The sequence below is a fragment of the Nuphar pumila genome, chromosome 4, assembly GCF_984573655.1.
Source record: "Nuphar pumila chromosome 4, dmNupPumi1.hap1.1, whole genome shotgun sequence".
Classification (NCBI taxonomy): domain Eukaryota; kingdom Viridiplantae; phylum Streptophyta; class Magnoliopsida; order Nymphaeales; family Nymphaeaceae; genus Nuphar; species Nuphar pumila.
Genome location: NC_143252.1, coordinates 123,600,889 through 123,621,554, shown reverse-complemented (window position 1 = coordinate 123,621,554; position 20,666 = coordinate 123,600,889). Strand labels below are relative to the sequence as shown.

General features: G+C 37.8%; 1 protein-coding gene across 4 annotated transcripts in view; it reads left to right on the top strand.

Moving 5' to 3' along the window:
- Window positions 1-1,195: 1,195 nt before the first annotated feature.
- The window catches only part of LOC149840892 (CMP-sialic acid transporter 5-like), a 124,685-nt gene continuing 105,214 nt past the window's right edge, over window positions 1,196-20,666 (top strand). For 2 of the 4 annotated variants that reach the window (XM_090003437.1, XM_090003438.1), the window contains exons 1-2: window positions 1,205-1,251; window positions 1,363-1,759. The gene's annotated coding sequence lies outside the window, so the exon portion shown is untranslated. Of the gene's footprint in view, window positions 1,760-20,666 lie in introns of all 4 variants that reach the window. The other 2 variants (XM_090003436.1, XM_090003439.1) reach the window with 1 other exon arrangement.

Below are 20,666 nucleotides of genomic sequence, written 5' to 3'. Positions count from 1 at the left end.
AGCCATTTTCTGGTCAGAATTGGGTACAACCGAACCCAATTTACCTTTCTACATGAAAATGAATGTATTTTACCCATTTCAATAGTTCCAGTACAGCAAAGACAGACATCATAAAAGGATCAGGAACCTTTTTTTTTGCGCTGCACATTGGCAGGCACCCTGGTTTATTAAGAGTCCGGATCGGGTGCAATCACAACACAAAATTTGTGCATTAAGCACCTGATTGCCCTCCATCAGTCTTTGGGCCCCACAACTGACAGGCCCTATCCTCAAGATGGAGGGTGATCAGGTGCTTAATGCACAAATATTTGTGCAATCATATTGCAGCAAATCTTTTCAAGTTAGTAAAACCCTTGATGTCCTCTGCTCACCGCGAAGTACACCGACCTTTCATCGATCCAACCTGAATCTAAATTTGGAGATATGTGCATAAAAAGTGCCAGCCTGAATAATATTCGGGTTGATCTGGACCGGCTCCAGAAATATGCAGTCTGGGTTTGACTGATTTTTGCCGGACATCTGACTCAATCCAGCTCTTCGCCCGCCAGATATCCTACCTGATTCGAGTATTTTATATGTATTTTTAGTAAAAATAAACTTCTAATATTATACGGATCTGAGTTTGAGATTTTATTCTTGTGACCCGATAAAACTTGAACCCAAACCCGAAAATTTGTTATGTATCGTATCGGTCAGAAATCCATAGGATAGGATACAAGGATGATTCAGCTTATTTTCTAAAAGTTTCGAAAGAAAAGGGTTAAAAATATTTTAAACTATTATTTTAATGTTTTAGTGAAACGTATCATTTTCTGGTTGATTCACTTGAATTGTTTTCACCCTATACGATATTGACAACATTGACCCTGATGGATCGGGTACCTGACCTGTTGACAGCCATATCCACATTGTGACATCACCTTTCAGTTTCTTGACTTGCAGTCCACTCTTACCAGATGAGCGGATCAGCAATTAATTCCGGACTCATTCTTAAGAATTCGGATCCAATGTCTTTGTCGAAAAAAAAAAAAGAATTCGGATCCAATGTCGGTCAAGTATGTCCCGACACATATCCGAACAGTTTCCTTATTAGTGGGCGTGGATAGCATGGAGCAACAGGCCTCTCTCTCTCTCTGTCTCTTTCCACGGTATGCGTTTGGTCTGCAATAAAAATAATCGCCGAAAATCGCGAAATAGTGTGAAATTGAAGCACAGAAGAGACAGCGCAGAAAGAAGAAGAGGCGTCACACTGTAAATAGACACCCTATCTCTCTCTCTCTTACTCCCCTCTGCACATTCTTCGCATCGTTCGTACTCTCTCCGTCTTTCTTTCCTCCCACACTCTCTCCTCTCTCCTCTCAGGTAGAAGAAGAAGAAGAAGAAGAAGAAGAAGAAGAAGAAGAAGAAGAAGAAGAAGAAAGTGCTTGATTTTCGTGGCCTACAGATTGGAGTAACTCTGGATCCGTATAAGAATTGTCGAGCTTGGAGCAATCTCGGAGAATTCTTTGATCCGACCGCGTAGATCGCCGTCTGCCCTAGCCGCGCTTTCTTCTCGTTTGGATCTGGAAATTTCGCGATCTGGCGGGTGACTGTTGCACCAGGGCTGTTACTTTTAGATCTGGAGGTTTGTCGAACCGGTCGAGCTGCGGATGGAGTGGAATTCGATGTTTTTTTTGGTGATCTGAGAGATCCTGGGGGTATTGAAGGAGTTTGTTTGGTTTTCTTTCTGGCTGGATAAATTCTGTTGCCAGAAATGAAGGTGTGTTCTTCGTTTGGTTACTCGATAAAGAATCCATACTGATTCCGTGTTTTCTGTTCAGCCTCTTACGTTCAGTATATCATGCCTTATTGGTTATTGCTTGATTGAACTGTGTGTATTGATTTGGTGTTTTCTGTATTAAAATCATCTCGTTCCCTGTTTCTTTTTCCATGTTCATATGCGACTTGCTTTTCGTTCTTGGCTTCGGCGGGCTATTATGTAATCTTTTTCCTTTTTTTTAACTGTTTTGAATGGGAATAACTGCTAAAGCTGCCCTTTCATTGAAAATTATTTTTATTTTATTCATATGAATCTTGTCATTCAAATTATTCTGTATATTAATCTTTATTAGTTTCAAGAGCAAGGTCTCATTTTTGGCTAATATATCGGCATATATTGTTTTTATTCTTGACTTTTTTCTTACTTCCCATCCTTTCTCTTGCACATTTTTGTGGTGGTTCAGAAGCTGAAACAAGTCCGTCATTTATTTCTTCATCGGTATCCTTTATTTCCTTATGAATATTGCAAGTTTTACTGATTATTGTGTTCTGAATTCTGCATTTTTACCTAAAAATCAGTTTCTTTAATGAAAATGTTGTGTTGGTTGTCTGCTGAAGGCTGCTTTGAGCCGCGATCCTTCATTTGTTTTGTTTCAGTTGTAGAACAAAAGCACTTTATAAGGCACCCATCAAGTTTTTAGAAAACAAAAGATTATGTCGAAGCAGCAAGTAGAAGAGATGGAACTATAAAAAGTTTTTAACGAACTGGTAAATGTAAAGATGATGGATCCAGACCTGGGCCCACATCTTGAACCAAGTCCCACCGTAATTAAGGAGAGCCCACATGAAGTGAAGCTCCTCATGTGTTCTCACGTTGACAAGGATTCTAATGAGAAGTTAGTTATTGGTAGAACTCCTAATGTAAATGAGTGTATCATCAGAAGGACTCTCCTCAACCACAATCATAAGATTGCATGGACTCTAAGGTGACAAGGAATCATAGAGTCCATAATCAAGTTTGTTGTAATGAAAAGAGGCGGAAGCACCAATAGAGCAAATGTGCACACACAAAAACTCTCAAATATGGAAATGACTTAAAGTCATAAGTTGGATATTATTGAAGAAGAGAAGAGAGAGAGGGGTATAAACCCATACCTTTAAGAGGGGAAGACCTCCTCTATTTATAGAGGAGGGAAGCACTAAAGGAACCACAAGGGGGGGCTCCCTTGTAGTCGTTGGGAGCCCCAACGGTCAGAAATCTGACCGTTGGAGCCCCAACGACTACAAGTGTGGGGCCCCCTTGTGGTCTTTACAAAAAAGGAAAAATAAAGAAAAAAAGAAAAGGAAAAACGGAAAAAGAGGAAAAATAAAAAAGAGAAAAATACATAAGTGGTTTTACAAGAATACCCCTATCGGGTATTTATCTAAATGAGAAATAATATATATATACATATATGTATATACATATACTTATATATATACGTATGTATATATATATAAGTATATATATATATATATATATATATATATATATATATACTTATATATATTTTAACACGCCCCCTCAAACTTTACGGGGAGAAGACCGAAAGTTTGCTAAGGAGGAACATAAATCGTGGAGTTGGAAGCGCTTTGGTGAAGAAGTCAGCCAGCTGATATTCTGAAGTAACATATGGTAACGAAATAGTCCCTCTGAGATATTCGTCTCGAACATAATGGCAATCCATCTCGATATGCTTTGTCCGTTCATGAAAGGTGTGATTGCTGGCAATGTATATCGCACTTTTGTTGTCACAGCAGAGCTTGGTAGGAGTGGAAATGAGAACGCTCATGTCGGCAATGAGACTTCTGAGCCATACGATTTCCATAGTTGTCATCGCCATAGCCCGATACTCAGCTTCAGTAGATGATAAGGCGACTTTCTGCTGCTTCTTACATCTCCACGAGATGAGAGATTCTCCTAAAAAGATACAAAGACCCGTAATTGAGATACGATCATTGGGATTGCCTCCCCGGTCAGCATCAGTAAAAGCAGTCAATTCAAGAGATGAGGAAGAGGATAAGAAGAGTCCCTTTGAGATGGTATTTTTGATATATCGCACAATTCTCATTACGGCCGCCATATGAACTGTGGTAGGTGCGTGCTGAAACTGGCTTGCTGCATGAACTGCATGAGCTATGTCAGGACGGGTGATGGATAGATAAGTGAGGGATCCAATTAATTGACGGTAGGGAGTTGGATCTTCAAGAAGAACACCATCTTCAAGTCTAAGTTTTGCATTGATAACTTCGGGAGTCTCAACTTTCTTTTTGTCAGATATTCCTGATTTGGTACAAATTTCAGCAGCTAACTTCATCTGAGATAAGATGTATCCACGTTCGGAATAAGCCACTTCAATACCTAAGAAATATCGTAAATAACCAAGGTCAGACATATCAAAGGTATCTTTTAGCATAGACTTAACATCATTTACTCCCTTTTTGTCATTCCCAGTGATGATCATATCATCAACATACAACAGAAGCATAATAATGGAGTCACCTGTTCTCTTCACAAAAAGAGCAGTGTCAGTATAACAAGAAGAAAAGCCTAAATTTATTAATACGTTACTAAACCTATCATACCAAGCTTTAGGTGCTTGCTTAAGACCATATAAAGCCTTTTTTAATTTCAAAATTTTTCCATTTAAATCCATACCTGGAGGTGGTTCCATATACACTTCTTCATTTAAATTACCATTCAAAAAGACATTTTTAACATCAAGTTGAAAAATTGGCCATTTTTTAACTGCGGCTATAGCAATAAGAGCTCGAACACTAGTCATTCGAGCAACGGGGGCAAAGGTTTCATCATAATCTACCCCATACTCTTGGGCATATCCTTTGGCTACCAACCTAGCCTTATATCTTTCCAATGAACCATCACTCTTAGTTTTCACTTTAAAAACCCATCTACATCCAATGGGTTTCTTGCCATTGGGAGGATCAATGATTTCCCAAGTTTGTGCCTTTTTAAGGGCATTAAGTTCAAGTTGCATAGCATCATTCCAATGAGCATATTGCTTAGCATCATTGTAATGAGATGGTTCATGAAAAGAGTGAAGAGCAAGAAGACATGCTCGAAAATTAGGCGAAAAAGAATCATAAGAAACAAACCTATTTGGTATTTTAGAAATTCGATTTGACCTTCTTTGAGAAGTCCCTTCGATGGACTCATTTTGGGAAAATCTTTCAAGGGCACAAGGAGGATTCCTTTCATTCCTTCTAGAGTAGACTTGTATTTGTCTTGAACCATTTTCTTCTAAGTTTTGATCATCGCTTGGATGTTCAACAAGATCTTCACTAAGGAATTCATTAGGATCAATATGATCATCTTTAGGCAATAAGTCAAATAAGAATGAATAATCAATATTTTCATTTGGTTGGGGCGAAAAACCACTTTCATCTTCAAGGAATGTGACATCTTTAGAAATATAAAGCTTGTTTTTAAGTATGTCAAAACATCGATATCCTTTTTGTTTTTCGCCATATCCCCAAAAAATGCATTCAATAGCCCTAGGAGAGAGTTTATCATTCTTGTGGGTTAAAACAAAGCATTTGCATCCAAAAATTCTTAGTCTTTTATAATCGGGAGACATATTGTAAAGTTTTTCAAAAGGAGAAAGATTTTTCAAGGAGGACGAAGGAGTTTTATTGATAAGATACGAAGAGGTTAGAACTGCCTCGGCCCAGAAAGATTTTGGAATGTTTCTTGAGATTAATAATGTTCTTGTAGTCTCTATTATGTGCCTATGCTTTCTTTCCGTAAGGCCATTTTGTTGTGGAGTGTTGGGGCAAGAACGTTGGTGAAGAATTCCATTTTCTTTCAAATAGGTTTGAAAATCATTGGACATATATTCGCCTCCCGAATCGGATCTAAGAATAGATAGATTTCCCAAAAATTGGTTTTTGACCATTGCATGAAATTCTTTAAAGAAGGAAAAAACTTCGGATTTACGACTTAGGAAGTAAATCCATGTGAATCGAGTAAAATCATCAATAAATACCACGTAATACGAAAAACCACCTTTAGACAAAATAGGGGAAGGTCCCCACACATCGGAATGAATAAGTTCAAATGGCCGAGTGGTAAAGTAACTTCTTTGTGGAAATAGAATAGCTTTAGATTTCCCAAAAATACAATCTTTACAAGTCATGTGATTGTCTTTACAAGTATTGTTCAAAAACGGAAAAAGAGACATTTTTACAAAATTTGGATGGCCAAGTCTCTCATGCCATATTCCAATACTTTTGTCCTTTACAAGATTACATGATGGCTTAGATGGAAGAGTCAAAAAATCCATAAAATAGAGGTCACCCCTTCTATGGCCTTGCCCAATCAGCTTCCCTGACTGGAGATCCTGCACGGTGCAATCCTTGGGTGAGAAAGAGACTTGGCATCCATGATCGGTAATTTGAGATACGGAAAAAAGGTTTAAATTTATTTTAGGAACGATTCTTACTTTAGGAACAAAAAAGTTTTTAAAATTAAGAGATCCAATACTTTCAATTTTTAATGATGTACCATCGGCCGTTGAAACACAAGAAGATATAGGTTCGGAAAAAATGTTTGAAAGAGAATTTTTATGAGATGTCATATGAAAAGAAGCACCGGAATCTAGTATCCACATACCTGGAGGAGATGAAGAGTAGGCAATGGCGGCCCCGGATGTTGAAGGAGAAGCCTTGAGTAGATGTTGGAGAGCTTCGGAGATGTGATTTAGAGTTTCTTTGATATCTCCTTCTTTTGTGCAATCTTCCTTCTTTGGAGAATCTTCTCCAACGGCGGCAACTTTTCCTTTAAGCTTTGGGCAAACCGGTCTTATGTGCCCTGGTTCATTACAATAATGGCATATAATCCCCTTTCTAGGTCCATAGTTATTTTTGTTAAAGTGGGGAGGTCTATATGCTTTAACATTAGATCCGGGCCTAGTAACGGCCAAAACATCATCACTCTTAATGCTCAAACCAAGCCGAGTTTCTTCTTGACATATCTCGGCAAGGGCATCTTCAATAGGTAGGGCTTTGCTTCTATGGAGAAGAGATGCCCTTACTTGTTCAAATTCCGGGCGAAGACCATGAAGGAATTGAAAAAAGTGCTCCTTTTCAATTTGTTCCCTTCTTAGCTCAATATCTTGAGGAGCAACCCACTTAGGCTCAAGAAGAGCAAGCTCATCCCAAAGGGGAGTTAGAGAGCTAAAATAGTCCCGGACACTCATGTCCATTTGTTTGGTAGAACGGATTTTCTCTTGACAAAAAAATTGTCGAGCAAGATCCTTTTGGGTATACATACCCTTAAGGAAAAACCAAGCCTCATTGGCCCTTCTAAATTTGGCAATATTAGCACAATTTTTAAGATCTACATTGTTCATGAACCATGCCAAAATTTTGGCATGGTTACTTTCCCAATCCTCAATTTTGGATTGATGTTCATTAATGGCTTTGATGCGTTCATCGCCATCTAAAGCCTTCTCAATCTCGTTTTCAATTTTGGTGAGAACAAGAGAGGGTTCGGGAGTAGTTCCCATAACAAAACCCCAAAGTTTCTTACCTCTTAGGTGATTTTCCATCGCGGAGGCCCACATGAGGTAGTTGGACCCATTTAGCTTAAAAGAGAGCTCCACTTTAGAGTCACGTTCCATCGGCACCAACTATTCTTCTCTTCTTCAAAAACTTTGAGAGGCACGCGTTCCAAGATGGCAAAAGAGAAGCCCAATCACCAACCGAGCTCTGATACCATGTAATGAAAAGAGGCGGAAGCACCAATAGAGCAAATGTCACTCTCAAAGAGTGACCACTAAAGCCAAGAACACAAACACCAAATGTGCACACACAAAAACTCTCAAATATGGAAATGACTTAAAGTCATAAGTTGGATATTATTGAAGAAGAGAAGAGAGAGAGGGGTATAAACCCATACCTTTAAGAGGGGAAGACCTCCTCTATTTATAGAGGAGGGAAGCACTAAAGGAACCACAAGGGGGGGCTCCCTTGTAGTCGTTGGGAGCCCCAACGGTCAGAAATCTGACCGTTGGAGCCCCAACGACTACAAGTGTGGGGCCCCCTTGTGGTCTTTACAAAACAGGAAAAATAAAGAAAAAAAGAAAAGGAAAAAGGGAAAAAGAGGAAAAATAAAAAAGAGAAAAATACATAAGTGGTTTTACAAGAATACCCCTATCGGGTATTTATCTAAATGAGAAATAATATATATATATACATATATGTATATACATATACTTATATATATACGTATGTATATATATATATATTTTAACATTTGTATCTCATGTAAAAAATTATTTAAATCAAGAGAGATCAACTCCTCTTATCGCGAATTAGAGAGGGAGAGAGAGAAAGAGTTTCATTGTGGACGTAGGTTAAGCTTGACCGAACCATGTTAATCCCGCATGTCATTGTGATTGTGTGTGTTCATATCCGAGTTGTTCCTTTTGCATGGTATTAGAGCCAAACAACCTGTATTGTTCCCGCATGTGCAAGGCACTCTCGTATTTGGTTGTGATCCTCATGGTGTTAGACTCAGCTTCGTCATCATCAAGTCTGCCTTCTCTCATGCTAATCCGACCATCTAATCGAACATATTTTCGTCATTGGTGTCGATTAAACTTGATCAACACAACTATCTCTTATGGAGATCACAAATAGAGCCCGTTATGTTCTCTCAAGATTTCATCAAATATATCGGGTCCTTTCCCCCTCCCGATCAGTATATCAAAGTAGGGGAAGAGATAAAACCAAATCTTGAATTCATGGTGTATAAACGAGCAAATCAACTTGCTCTTAGTTGGATTCATGCTACTGTTACTGAACCGGTCTGGGGAAATTATTCGAATTTTCTCCACGCATGAAGCTTGGGCCATGTTGGAAAAGGCCTATTCTTCCTTGTCTAGTGTTCAAATCCTGCAGTTAAAGAAGGATCTCTAGGATGTTCGAAAAGAAGAGAAAATCATGGTAGAGTACCTAAATCACATTAAATTTCTTGATTATTCCTTATGTGCTATTAGTGAACCCGTATATGATGAAAATCTGGTTCGCTATACGTTGAATGGCCTCTCGAGACATTATGAAAGTTTTGTTAGTTCTGTCACTACTCGAGATTCTTTACTCACCATTGTGGAAATGTACAAATTTTTATTGAATCAAGAGAAGATGTTGAAAATGATAAATAAGTAATCTCTTCACTGTGAGACTTCCACCACAACAATGTTGTGAAAAGCATCGAGGCATAGTGAAGCGCTCCACAAAAAACTGAGGCGAGGCATAAGCCTTGAGGCATAAATCGTAAGCCTCATTTTTTATTTGAAAACTTAAAAAAACTTTGAAAAAATATCTAAAAATATAAATAAATAAAAGAAATGCTTTATTGATCAGGCAACAACCAATAAGAAATATAAAATCTCAAATAAATACCAAAAAATATGAGATTAACATGTAAAAGAAATATTAATGCAACAACTTTACATAATCCAAATATAAATTTATGTGTATTTGTGTGGAAAACAGATATACATACAAGTTAGGATGTTATATTTTGCTGTCAATCCTGTTATGTTGTGTAGTTTTTTTCACATCTATATAATCTGTTTCTAAGTTATATAATTAGTTTCTCGATTATATAATCAGTTTCTCAGTAATATATATGTTATTATATTCAAATTAATTATATAAATTTGCATGAAAAACAAATATACATACACGTTAGGACGTTATATTTTGCTATCAATTCTGTTATGCAATGTAGTTTTTTTTCACAGCTATATAATTTGTTTGTAAGTTATATGATTAGTTTCTCAATTATATAATCAGTTTCTCAGTTTTATAATCATTTTCTCAGTTATATAATTTGTTTCAACATGGAATTCCTGGTGGATGTCTTGTGTAATATATGTTGATTCTTATTGAGTATGAATCTGAATTCATTATAACATATATAACTAGGGGTGGCAATCGGGTCGGGTCGGCGGGTTGGCGGGTTAGAATACCTCAACACGAACACAACCCGTTTATTAAACGAGTTGGATGTGGCAAACACGAACATGACCCATTTATTAAACGGGTAACCCGTTTAATAAACGGGTCATGTCGGGTCGTGTCAGCCCGATTACACGACACGACGACCTGTTTATTAAATGGGTCGACCCGATAACATAGACACGATAACCGACCTGAGTAACCTGCAACCCGATAACATAGACACAAACCCGTTTATTAAACGGGTTGCCGGTTGACGGGTTGCGGATTCGTGTAAACGGGTTGACTCGCCCGCCTGACCCGTTTATTAAACGGGTCAAACGGGTTGGCGGGTTGGCATACCCCTAACACGAACACGACCCGTTTAATAAACGGGTTAGGCGGGTCGACCTGTACGACACAAATCCGTTTTAGCCAAACCCTAACCCAGCTAAGAAGCAGGTTGGCGGGTCGGGTCAAATTTTGCCACCCCTATATATAACTGAGTAGAAACATATTATACATGAATTATATAATATATATGTAATATACACATGTCCAAACATAGAATATATATGTATATAACTGAAAAACAGAAACTGAAAATGGAAAAAAAAGGAAGGAAAAAAAGAAGAAAAACAAAGAGAGTGGCTTGCGGGAGCTTAGAGGAGGAGGAGAAAAAATAACAAGAAAAAAAAGAAAAGGGACGGGGAAAGAAAGAGGAAAAAGGAAAAAAAAATTGCATACCTCGGGTTGACGGGCCCTTCTTGTCGCAGTGAGAGAGGGAGAGCGATACCTCTCTTCTTCTTCCTTTCGGTAGAAAGAAAGGGAGAGCGAGAGATGAGAGACAAGGGCTCTCCTTCTCTTCTGCTTCTTCTTCCTTTCGACAGGGAGAGAGAGAGAGAGACAAAGAGAGGGAGAGCAAGAGACGAGAGAGAAGACCAGAGGGAGAGACGAAAGAGTAAGGAGAGTAGGGAGATACGAGAGTGCAAGGAGAGCGAGAGAGTAGGGAGAGATGAGAGAGCAAGGAGAGCGAGAGAGCAGGGATACATAAAGAAAGAGAAAGAGCGAGAAAGAGAGGGAGCCCCCCGACCCTAATTAGGGTCGGGGTCCCTCTCTATTTGTCCCCCAATTTTTGGTCAAATGGGGACTTTGACCCCCATTTGACCCTAAAATTAATGGGGTGTGCCTCGCCTTGAGGCATACGCCTAAGGGCTTTTGTGCTTTTTACTTGCGCCTCAAGGCACAAGGGACCTCGCCTTGGGGCGAGGCACTCTTTTTGCGCTTTGAGGCGCATTTTTAACAACATTACACCACAACCTTCCTTTCTTAATGGTCCCCTTGGTAGAGGGATAGGATGCACCAGAGGAGGTGGGCGATCCTTTGGTAATTTTCAGAATAGAGACACTCAGGGAGGTCAGTCTCAGGCCTCATAACCTCCTCAAAAAGAGGGTCAAGTTATTTGTCAATTTTTTGGGCATTGTAACCATACAACCCATACATGCTATGATATTCCCATGGCGTTTGCAGCCATGACACTTAATAGCTTGCGTGACTTTGCATGGTATCCAGATACATTAGCCACTCATCATGTAACCTATGAAGATCAAGGTGTGACCAATAAAAGTGAATACCAAGGCCCAGACAGTGTCATAGTCAGAAGTGGGATGCACCTCCCTATCTCCGGTATAGGTAATCTTTCACTGCCGCTTGGTAATAAATTTTTTTTTGTTAAATGGAGTTCTATATGTGCCTTCTATTAAACAAAATCTCTTGTCCGTAGCTAAGTTTTCAAGAGATAATCACTGTTTGTTTCAATTCGATGCCAATGGCTTTTGTGTGAACTATGAAGGATCTACAGAGCGAGACTACTATCCTAAAGAGACCGAGTAAGGGAGGTCTCTACCCGTGGCCGATTGGACAACATGGAAAAGAAAATCAGTTTTCTACCGTTAGTTTTGCTAAAGTTAGCAATAGTAAGTTTAGATTTTATGATGAAGTTTGACATTGTTGTTTGGGCCATCCTGTTTCAAAGTTTTAGAAAAACTTGAGAAAAATAAGTCCCTTTTATTTATGAATAATAAAACTGAATTATGCTTAACATGCGCTATAAGCAAGTCTCACAAGTTACCTTTTGGTAAGGCTGAATTTTCTGCGCAAGCTCAATTGGAGCTTATTTCTGGTCCTGCTCCTATGCCATCTCGTGAAGGGTACAAATTTTATCTGTTGCTTGTTGATGATTTTTCAAAGTTTTCATGGTTGTTTCCTCTAGTCAAGAAATCTGATGCTTTCTCATGTTTTATAAATTTTAAAAATATTGTTGAGAAGCAAATTGGTGGCCAAATCAAGATTTTCCATAGTAATGGTGGTGAAGAGTTTGTTAGTGATATTTTTACCAAATTTTTAAATAATTGTGGCATCAAACGATGGTTGTCGTGTCCTCACACCCCTGAACAAAACAATGTGATATAAAGGAAACAATGACATGTTGAAATGGGTTTGGCTTTGTTATTTCATGCCTCTTTGGATCATAAATTCTAGACATATCTTATTAATCGACTTCTTACACCAAACCTCGGTAAAAAATCCCCATATAAACTCCTCCTTAAACGTCTCCTTGGTTATGAGCATCTAAAGATTTTTGGGTGCACATGTTATCCATACCTAGTCCCCTATGCTAAGTCTAAACTAGATCCAAGATCCAAACCCTTATTTTTCTAGGTTATGGTTCCAATTACAAGGGTTAGCTGTGTTATGATCTTGTAACAAAAAAAACGTTTATCTTAAGACATGTTTTTTTATGATAGAAACTTCCTTTATTCCAGAAACAAAGAACCTCATTGATCGCAAGTGTCCTCATGGATTTAGAATCAAAGAGCCCTTTTTCCTAAGAGTCCTACAATCAGTGAAACCCCCCGTAAAGAACCGTTCCTCTATTCCTATACTTTTACCTAATCTTGTACTCTTGCCTAATCGTGTTAGTCATCAAGAGGTTATTTACCTCAATCTGCCTACTGAGCCGTCTCATGACATGTGTCCTTCTGACTTGCCTCAACATGAAACACAAACTCCCACACCACTCCAACCTAACCAAATCAGTGAACTTCATGAGCATACTCTTCCGTCCAGTTTTGCGTCTCTAGGTCTAAACCTTATCCTTGACCTAGCTCATCATCAAACTACTACCAAAACCCATCACATCCTAAAGCCAAGGTTGTTCTTTGTAACCAAATATCCTATTGCCTTCTTGAGTGAAATGAGTCAAGAAGATCAAGAACCCTATTTATGTAACCAAGCCCTTACTGAACCCAAGTAGCGTCAAGATATGAAAGAGGGAATTAAGGCTCTTTACCAAAACCAAATATGGTACTTGGTTCCTCTTGATAAAGCTACCAATCTTGTTGGATGAAAATGAATCTATAAAATTAAAAGGCATGCAGATGAATCCGTAGCCAGGTATAAAGCTCGTCTTGTAGCCAAGGGTTACAGTCAACAGTAGGGGGTTGACTACTTTGAAACGTTCAGTCCTGTGGTCAAACCCACGTAAGTGAGGATGATTCTCTTTATTTGCATGATTCAATGCACATGCATGAATACATTATTAAGTTATTATTAGAGTTCTCTTTTGCATGCATGTTCTTATTAAATGCATAAAATTTTAGTTCCACTTTTCATTAAACTCGCGGATACTCAAAACAAGCATAATAGTTCTCGAAATTCAAGATAGGTTTCCAGTTATAGTTTAATACACAATTTGTATTTTATTACTGATTCCACACTTGTTCCAAGACCGATATCAGGAATCAACACCATCTATCGGAACATTAGAAATCAAAATCTAATGTTGGGACATCAGGAAAATCAGCATCCACTGATGCCACTTTCTTAGTATACCAATTGTTAAAATATGTTGATCCTTAAATGTACATATATATATTTATATATATATATATATATATATATATATATATATAAAGATACATATACATATATATATATATGTATACATATCTCTATTTATATATATATAAATATATATTTTATCTTCCTAAAATACCCTCAAGGGTATTCTTGTAAATTAGCATTTTACGCATATTCCAATTGGAATATGCATTGTAATTTTTGTTTTATTTTTATTTTTTGTTTTTTATATTTTTGGATTTCGTACCACATTGGGGGCCTCTCAAAAGTGACGTTGGGAGCCCCCAACGGTCACAAATGTGACCGTTGGGGGCTCTCCAACGTCCCCTTTGGGAGCCCCCAAGGTGGTCCCTTTTCATGCTTATAAATAGGGGATTTCCCCTTTGTATTTCGTATTCTTGAGGGAGCTTATGCTCCATTGTAATGGGGTTTTTACCCCTTCTCCATTATTCTTCAATGATATGCAACTTATGACTTTATGTCATATTTTTCCCTTTTTATGGGTTTTATGTGTTAGCACATTATGTGCTTATGTTGTTTCCCTTTAATGGGTATATTTGCACTCCACGTGCATAAGTATGGGTTCATTATTGAACCCAATGTATTCCAAGTCACTTTCTAACATGGTATCAAAGCGAGGTCACGATGGGGTTGTCCTTTGGTGCAACGGAAAGCGTGTCGCTCAAGAAATGGTGAAGTATTCATTGTTTTTCCTTTTTGCTTTGAAGTTATTCGGTATGTATCCCTTTTCTTAAAGTATTATGCATTTGAAAATATGTTTCTTGCATATAGTTTGTTCGTTTAATGGTTATGATAGTTGAATTATGTCTTTTCACATTTCGTGTGCTCGTATATTTTAAAATTATCTCCCTCAAATTTGGTGAACTCGTTTGTTGTTCAAATATATAATTTGTGTTTATCGAACTATCTCATGATTGACCTATAAGTTAATTTTTAAAATTATATATATGATTTCTTGCTAAAGTAATGATCTTTGCTTAAAATTTCTTTACTCTCATATGAACCCTAATTTGATTTGAGTTCCTCTTTTGATTATGAATTTTAGTGCATTTTTTGAAAAATTTGATATAATCCTTATATGAAAATCTCTCACATCTAAAAATCTTTGTTGAATCCTAAAGTAGTTCTTGTTAATGATAACTTATAAGAACTCCTAAAAGTTTTTCAATGTTTCTTTTTTGAAAAATTGTTTATGATAAACCATTAGGAAAGATTTTTTTTAAAGGAATTTCTCACACTACATAGAGTGCATAGTTCATCTTTTGCATCCTTTTGGTATAAATGATTTCATTTTTATAAACTTGTTGGTTTGTATTTTTCATAAGGTTTCGAAACCTCTTAATAATATCTTTTAAAATGCCTACATTGGCCATAATATGGTTTTCTTTGTCCTCAATTGCAATTGTTAAAGTTTGAGAATTTCAAGCATTGCTCTTTTTATAAAGTGCATACTTGCTCACTTTTGTGTATTTTTGTGTTTTGTGCACATTTGTTTCTCAAATATTTGCGCTTGTATGCATTCCCTCTTTTTTATGAAATACATGCCTTAGTGCATGTTTGTTTACACCTTGGTGTGTATTTGTTCAAGTATTGTATGAGTGCCTTCGTGCACATCTTTTATAAAGCCTTTTGTGCTCACATGTGTATTGTCTCTTCGTAGACATTTTTGCATTATGGAGCCTTTATGCACATTTATTTTTGTGAAAAATATAATGAATTTAGATATTGAGTCATTTTTAAATCATTGTAAGTGCTTTTAGCACTTTGAATGTTTCCGCATATCTCATCACAATCAAAGGTTTTTTAAAAATTGTTGTATGGGATTTAATCCCAAATTTATAAATTTTCAAGTGTTTTAAATATTCATTCCTTGAGTATTGTGTTAAAGCCTTCTTTGTGAACCATTACGGTTCTTATGATTTCTTTGATTAAAAGCTTGATTGTCTTGATGAATTCTTTATGTTGTTGTATTTATTGCTTAATAAGTCCTTTTTGGTATAAATGACTTGTTTGAAGATTAAGCATAATTTGTGTTTATGCAAAATTGTTGTTATAAAGCACATTATTGATTATTGGACCTTTTGATTCAATTTTTTAATCGGTTCTCTTTTCTTTGAAAAATGATTCCTTAAGTGTTTATTGCCTTTTTGTGGCATTTATATTTGTCCATCACATGTTATTTAATGTATCTTTTATTTGGCCTTATTATTGTTATATTAGAGATGTTTGTTGAGGTGAGTTATGGGCACCTCGTGTTATATCATTTTAGTTTGTCCACCTTCCATATTATAGATGGTTGTTGAGGTGAGTTATGGGCACCTTGGGACTCTAAAATGATTTGTTGTATGATCTCTAATTATGAGTGTGTCACTCATTTTTTCTCTTGTGGCCATTGATATTATGGATGCTTCTATGTAAATGTGATGGACATATGGTGTTTTAAAACCTTAAATGTTTTAAGGTATATTAAAAATCAAGGGTTTTGGGATTATTGCCCAACCTTTTCTTGTTTATGAATCTTATGAGTGCATTTGCACATTTATGATTTTGTGTTCTTGTGATTTTGCATAAGTATTCTAAGTGTTCTTGGTGTGTGTATGTTCACACATTTGTATGTTCTCAAGAATTTTATTTTATCGATTATAGTATCTTGTTGAAGATATTTTTTACATGCATGTTATTGTTATGAGAATTCATTTAAAAAGGAGTATTGTTTTATTCGAGGTTTATTTTCATTACAAGTTTATTGCCTCAAAAGTCTTTTCCTTTTATGCCCATTATCTAAGTGTCATCATATGTAGACAAGAATTTTATTACACCTTCGTGTGTTTTTAGCCCTTTGTTGGCTTTTGCTCTCTTGGTCTAGTAGCTGAACACACTTGTCTTGATTGTTTTTATATGTAGACAAGGCACGTTGATTCACACCATGGTGTGTGATTTTTAGCCTATGTTGGCGTTTGTGTCCTTGTTCTAGTCGCTTAAGATGTATGCCCATGGTTGGCTTATTTCACTCATTTCAAGTGCTATCATATGTAGACAAGAGATGTATTATGTTTTAAGCCCATGGTTGGCTTATTACTCTTGTTCTAGTAGCTGAACATACTTGGTTTTAAGTGTATTTTTTACGTAGACAAGAGATACTTTTTAGTCCATGTTGGCATGTATTCTCTTGTTCTTGTCGTAGATGCACTTATTTCAAGTATTATTATATGTAGACAAGAGGTTCTTTTACACACCTTTGTGTGTGTCTTTGGCCTTTAATGGCTTTATATTCTTGATCTAGTAGCTTATACACTTGATTTATGGGTTTTGGAGGACTAATGAGGAAGATGTTTGTAATGGATAAACTATTGTTGAAATTTGCAAAATTTCATTCATGACTTGTGTTTTTCAAGCAAATCATATTTTTGATATGCATATCAAGTTGATTTCTTAGCATTTAATCTATATATTAAGTGCTTATGGTTTTTGCCACCCTTATATGCAAAATGTGTATTAAGTATGTCTTTCATAAATGATTTTAAAACCAAGTATGCTTGTGAACTCTTGGGTTTATTTTGCCTAAAGTATGCTTGGAGACTTTGTTTCTCTTGTTTGACACTTCATTACATGTTTGAAGCATGTTCATTAATGAGTTCTTTGAGTATTAATTCATTTCATGATAAGTATATGCATATGCTCTTTATGACCTTTTTGGGCCCTCATTCAATAATGTTTATGTATATCATGCCTCTTCGTAGGCTTATTGTGGTGTCCCTTAGTGGACCATTTTGTTATTCCCCATTATGGGGTTATATTTGTCCAACGTTGGACCTTGTGAATGCATTATGCATTCTTGCAATTTATTTCTACATAATTTGCTTCCGCTCATTTTGTTTTACACATGATATATGATTTTGAAACTTTGGTGTCATTTTTGCATAATTTGCATATCTTCTAACCTGTGCTAGTTAGAAATGTTCCATTTGAATAAAAGTACAAAGATTTGTTTTACTTGTTTCTTTGTTGTTATTTCACAGGATCTTGGAGATAGGACAAAGAGAAGTACCCTGGATAGTTCGGGAAATTTGAAGACAATAGGAGGAAGGCCTTTTAAAGTTCCATTGCATCCTTGCCGGAGCCTCTTGGAGTCTTGCACTTTGTTCAATCTTTTCGTTTCCCCGCAAAGATTGAGGGGGGTGTTAAAATATGTTGATCCTTAAATGTACATATATATATTTATATATATATATATATAAAGATACGTATACATATATATATATATATATGTATACATATCTCTATTTATATATATATAAATATATATTTTATCTTCCTAAAATACCCTCAAGGGTATTCTTTAAATTAGCATTTTACGCATATTCCAATTGGAATATGCATTGTAATTTTTGTTTTATTTTTATTTTTTGTTTTTTATATTTTTGGATTTTGTACCACATTGGGGGCCTCCCAAAAGTGACGTTGGGAGCCCCCAACGGTCACAAATGTGACCGTTGGGGGCTCTCCAACGTCCCCTTTGGGAGCCCCCAAGGTGGTCCCTTTTCATGCTTATAAATAGGGGATTTCCCCTTTGTATTTCGTATTCTTGAGGGAGCTTATGCTCCATTGTAATGAGGTTTTTACCCCTTCTCCATTATTCTTCAATGATATGCAACTTATGACTTTATGTCATATTTTTCCCTTTTTATGGGTTTTATGTGTTAGCACATTATGTGCTTATGTTGTTTCCCTTTAATGAGTATATTTGCACTCCACGTGCATAAGTATGGGTTCATTATTGAACCCAATGTATTCCAAGTCACTTTCTAACACCAATAACGACAATTGTGTCTACAACACCACCCCCATGCAAAGTGGCTGAAATCTCCCTAAAACTGTGGTCGGGAGGTGAACCACCATATCGGGTTCAGGGGCACAAACACATACAGGGTTTTAGTATCCTTACGGTTTTCCCAAAACCGCTATCCAGGATTCTCACACTGTGAAAGGGACATCCATGAAGAAAATTAATCACATTGTTTATCTCTTTTATCTTTTTAACAAAAATAAAGTTCTTTACACAAGAATCGTTTTGCAAATCAACATGTAAAACCCAACACGGGACTTGACCCGCTATAATTTAATAGTACAATTAAATTAGAAAGCTAATAATTTCAAAAATGAATTTTGCAATGCATAAAACAAATCTTGGTGCAACACATGCTCCTAGCCCACATGGCCTACAGTGGTTCACATCTGACCACTAATGCATCTCATGCAAAATCCTTAGTGAGCATGCACACACAGTTGTTCAAAACATGCTCACAATGCATATTCAAGAATGTACATATAAAATAATTTGCATATGCATATGAACAAATACTTGCACCATACTTTTTTTTCATGATCCATTTTATGCATAAATTCTCAAATATGCACATGATCATATTCATGCATATAATAATTTTCACAATTTTTGATGCGTATGATATAAGCAACTGCAAACATGATAATCCAATGCATAACATATCCAATAAATACTTTGCCATTCATACGAAACAAATCTGGACATAACTATATTGTTCGAGAAGCATAATATATGTAATACTTGTGAGTTAAAAAAACGTTTTGGATCCAACCCGGATCCGGGTCCTTACCCCCCTCCCCCCTGTGTTCTATTTAAACCCCACCACAGGGGGTTTTCCTTTTTAAAACACTGAGACCCCTGACGGGATCCCTTCTCTGCGTAAGGCGCAACCCGAAACCCCCCGACTCTCCTATGCTCACCTGAGCCTCCCTCTTGACCCTCACTGGAGAACCCCAAACCCGACCCTCTCTGCACCTCGTTGAAGCATCGCCGGGGGCGTTGCTCTCTCTCTTCCCCTCATCTTTCTCCCTCTCGCCTCTTTTTCTTCCCGTCTCTTCCCCTTCGTTGGAGCACGGAGGTCTCCCCCCCTCAGGTATGCTACCTCCCATTCTCTCTCTCTCTCTCTCATTTTTGTTGCCATCAGGAGGGCACCACCATTTGGCCCCTCTCTCTTCCTTTTTTGTTGCGCGACAAGAGGGCGCCACCCTCTTTCCCCCCTTTCCTCCCCTGTTTCTTCCTTTCTCTCCCATTCCTGTTGCAGGTAGGAGCGCACCGCCCTCCTGCCCCTCTTTCTCCCACCCCTGATGCCGGTAGGAGGGCACCGCCCTCCTGCCCATCTTTCTCTCAGTGGTGGTGGCATCGCCTGGTGCCGTCGCCTTGCCTGAAGTAGGCCTACGCTCTGCATTCGTTAGCCTGGGGTAAAATCATAGGATTTCAGTCCTATTGTGTTGGCCTTCGGGATCAGAGTAGGGGTTGGGCCAACCAGTCCGCCTCTTGGTATGCACCGATTGTCTTGTCCCTTCTACCGACAATGCATTCTTGGCCTTAACTGGTCGGGTCGTGCCTCTGGTACTGTTACTTTGAAGAAATTAGTGTGCTCAAAGCAAGTCTGCGCTGCGCCCCTCTTCCTCGGATTCCTCGAAGGCAGCAGCAATCAAACAACTACTGCTCCCTTTCTTTTCGAGCCCCTCTCAGCCGAGCTGAGACCCAACAGGGCCAGCCCTTGCTGTACCCCTTTGCGCTTCCCTCTCAGCCGAGCTAAGCCCCGACAGGGCCAGCCCCTGTCAACCCCCTTCTTGTTGTAAGATGGGGACCAGGTTGGGCTCGGCCTGACCACCGAGCCTACCCCCTCCTATTGGTCGCATAGCCGGCCGAGTTAAGCTCGGCTAGAACCGAGCTCAACTCGGTCTCTGCTTTCAAACCGAGTCAGCTCAGTTAGCAAACTGAGCCTGGCTTAGTTGAGCTTTACCCCCCACCTCTTGTACCGAGCCTGACTCGGTCCGGTCGGCTCAAACTGGGTTCAAGTTTGACCCCTGCGATGCAATCATCGTCTTGATAAGGTTTTAATACCATTCTTTATACAACGTAACATAATCATTTTAGCGCTCTACAT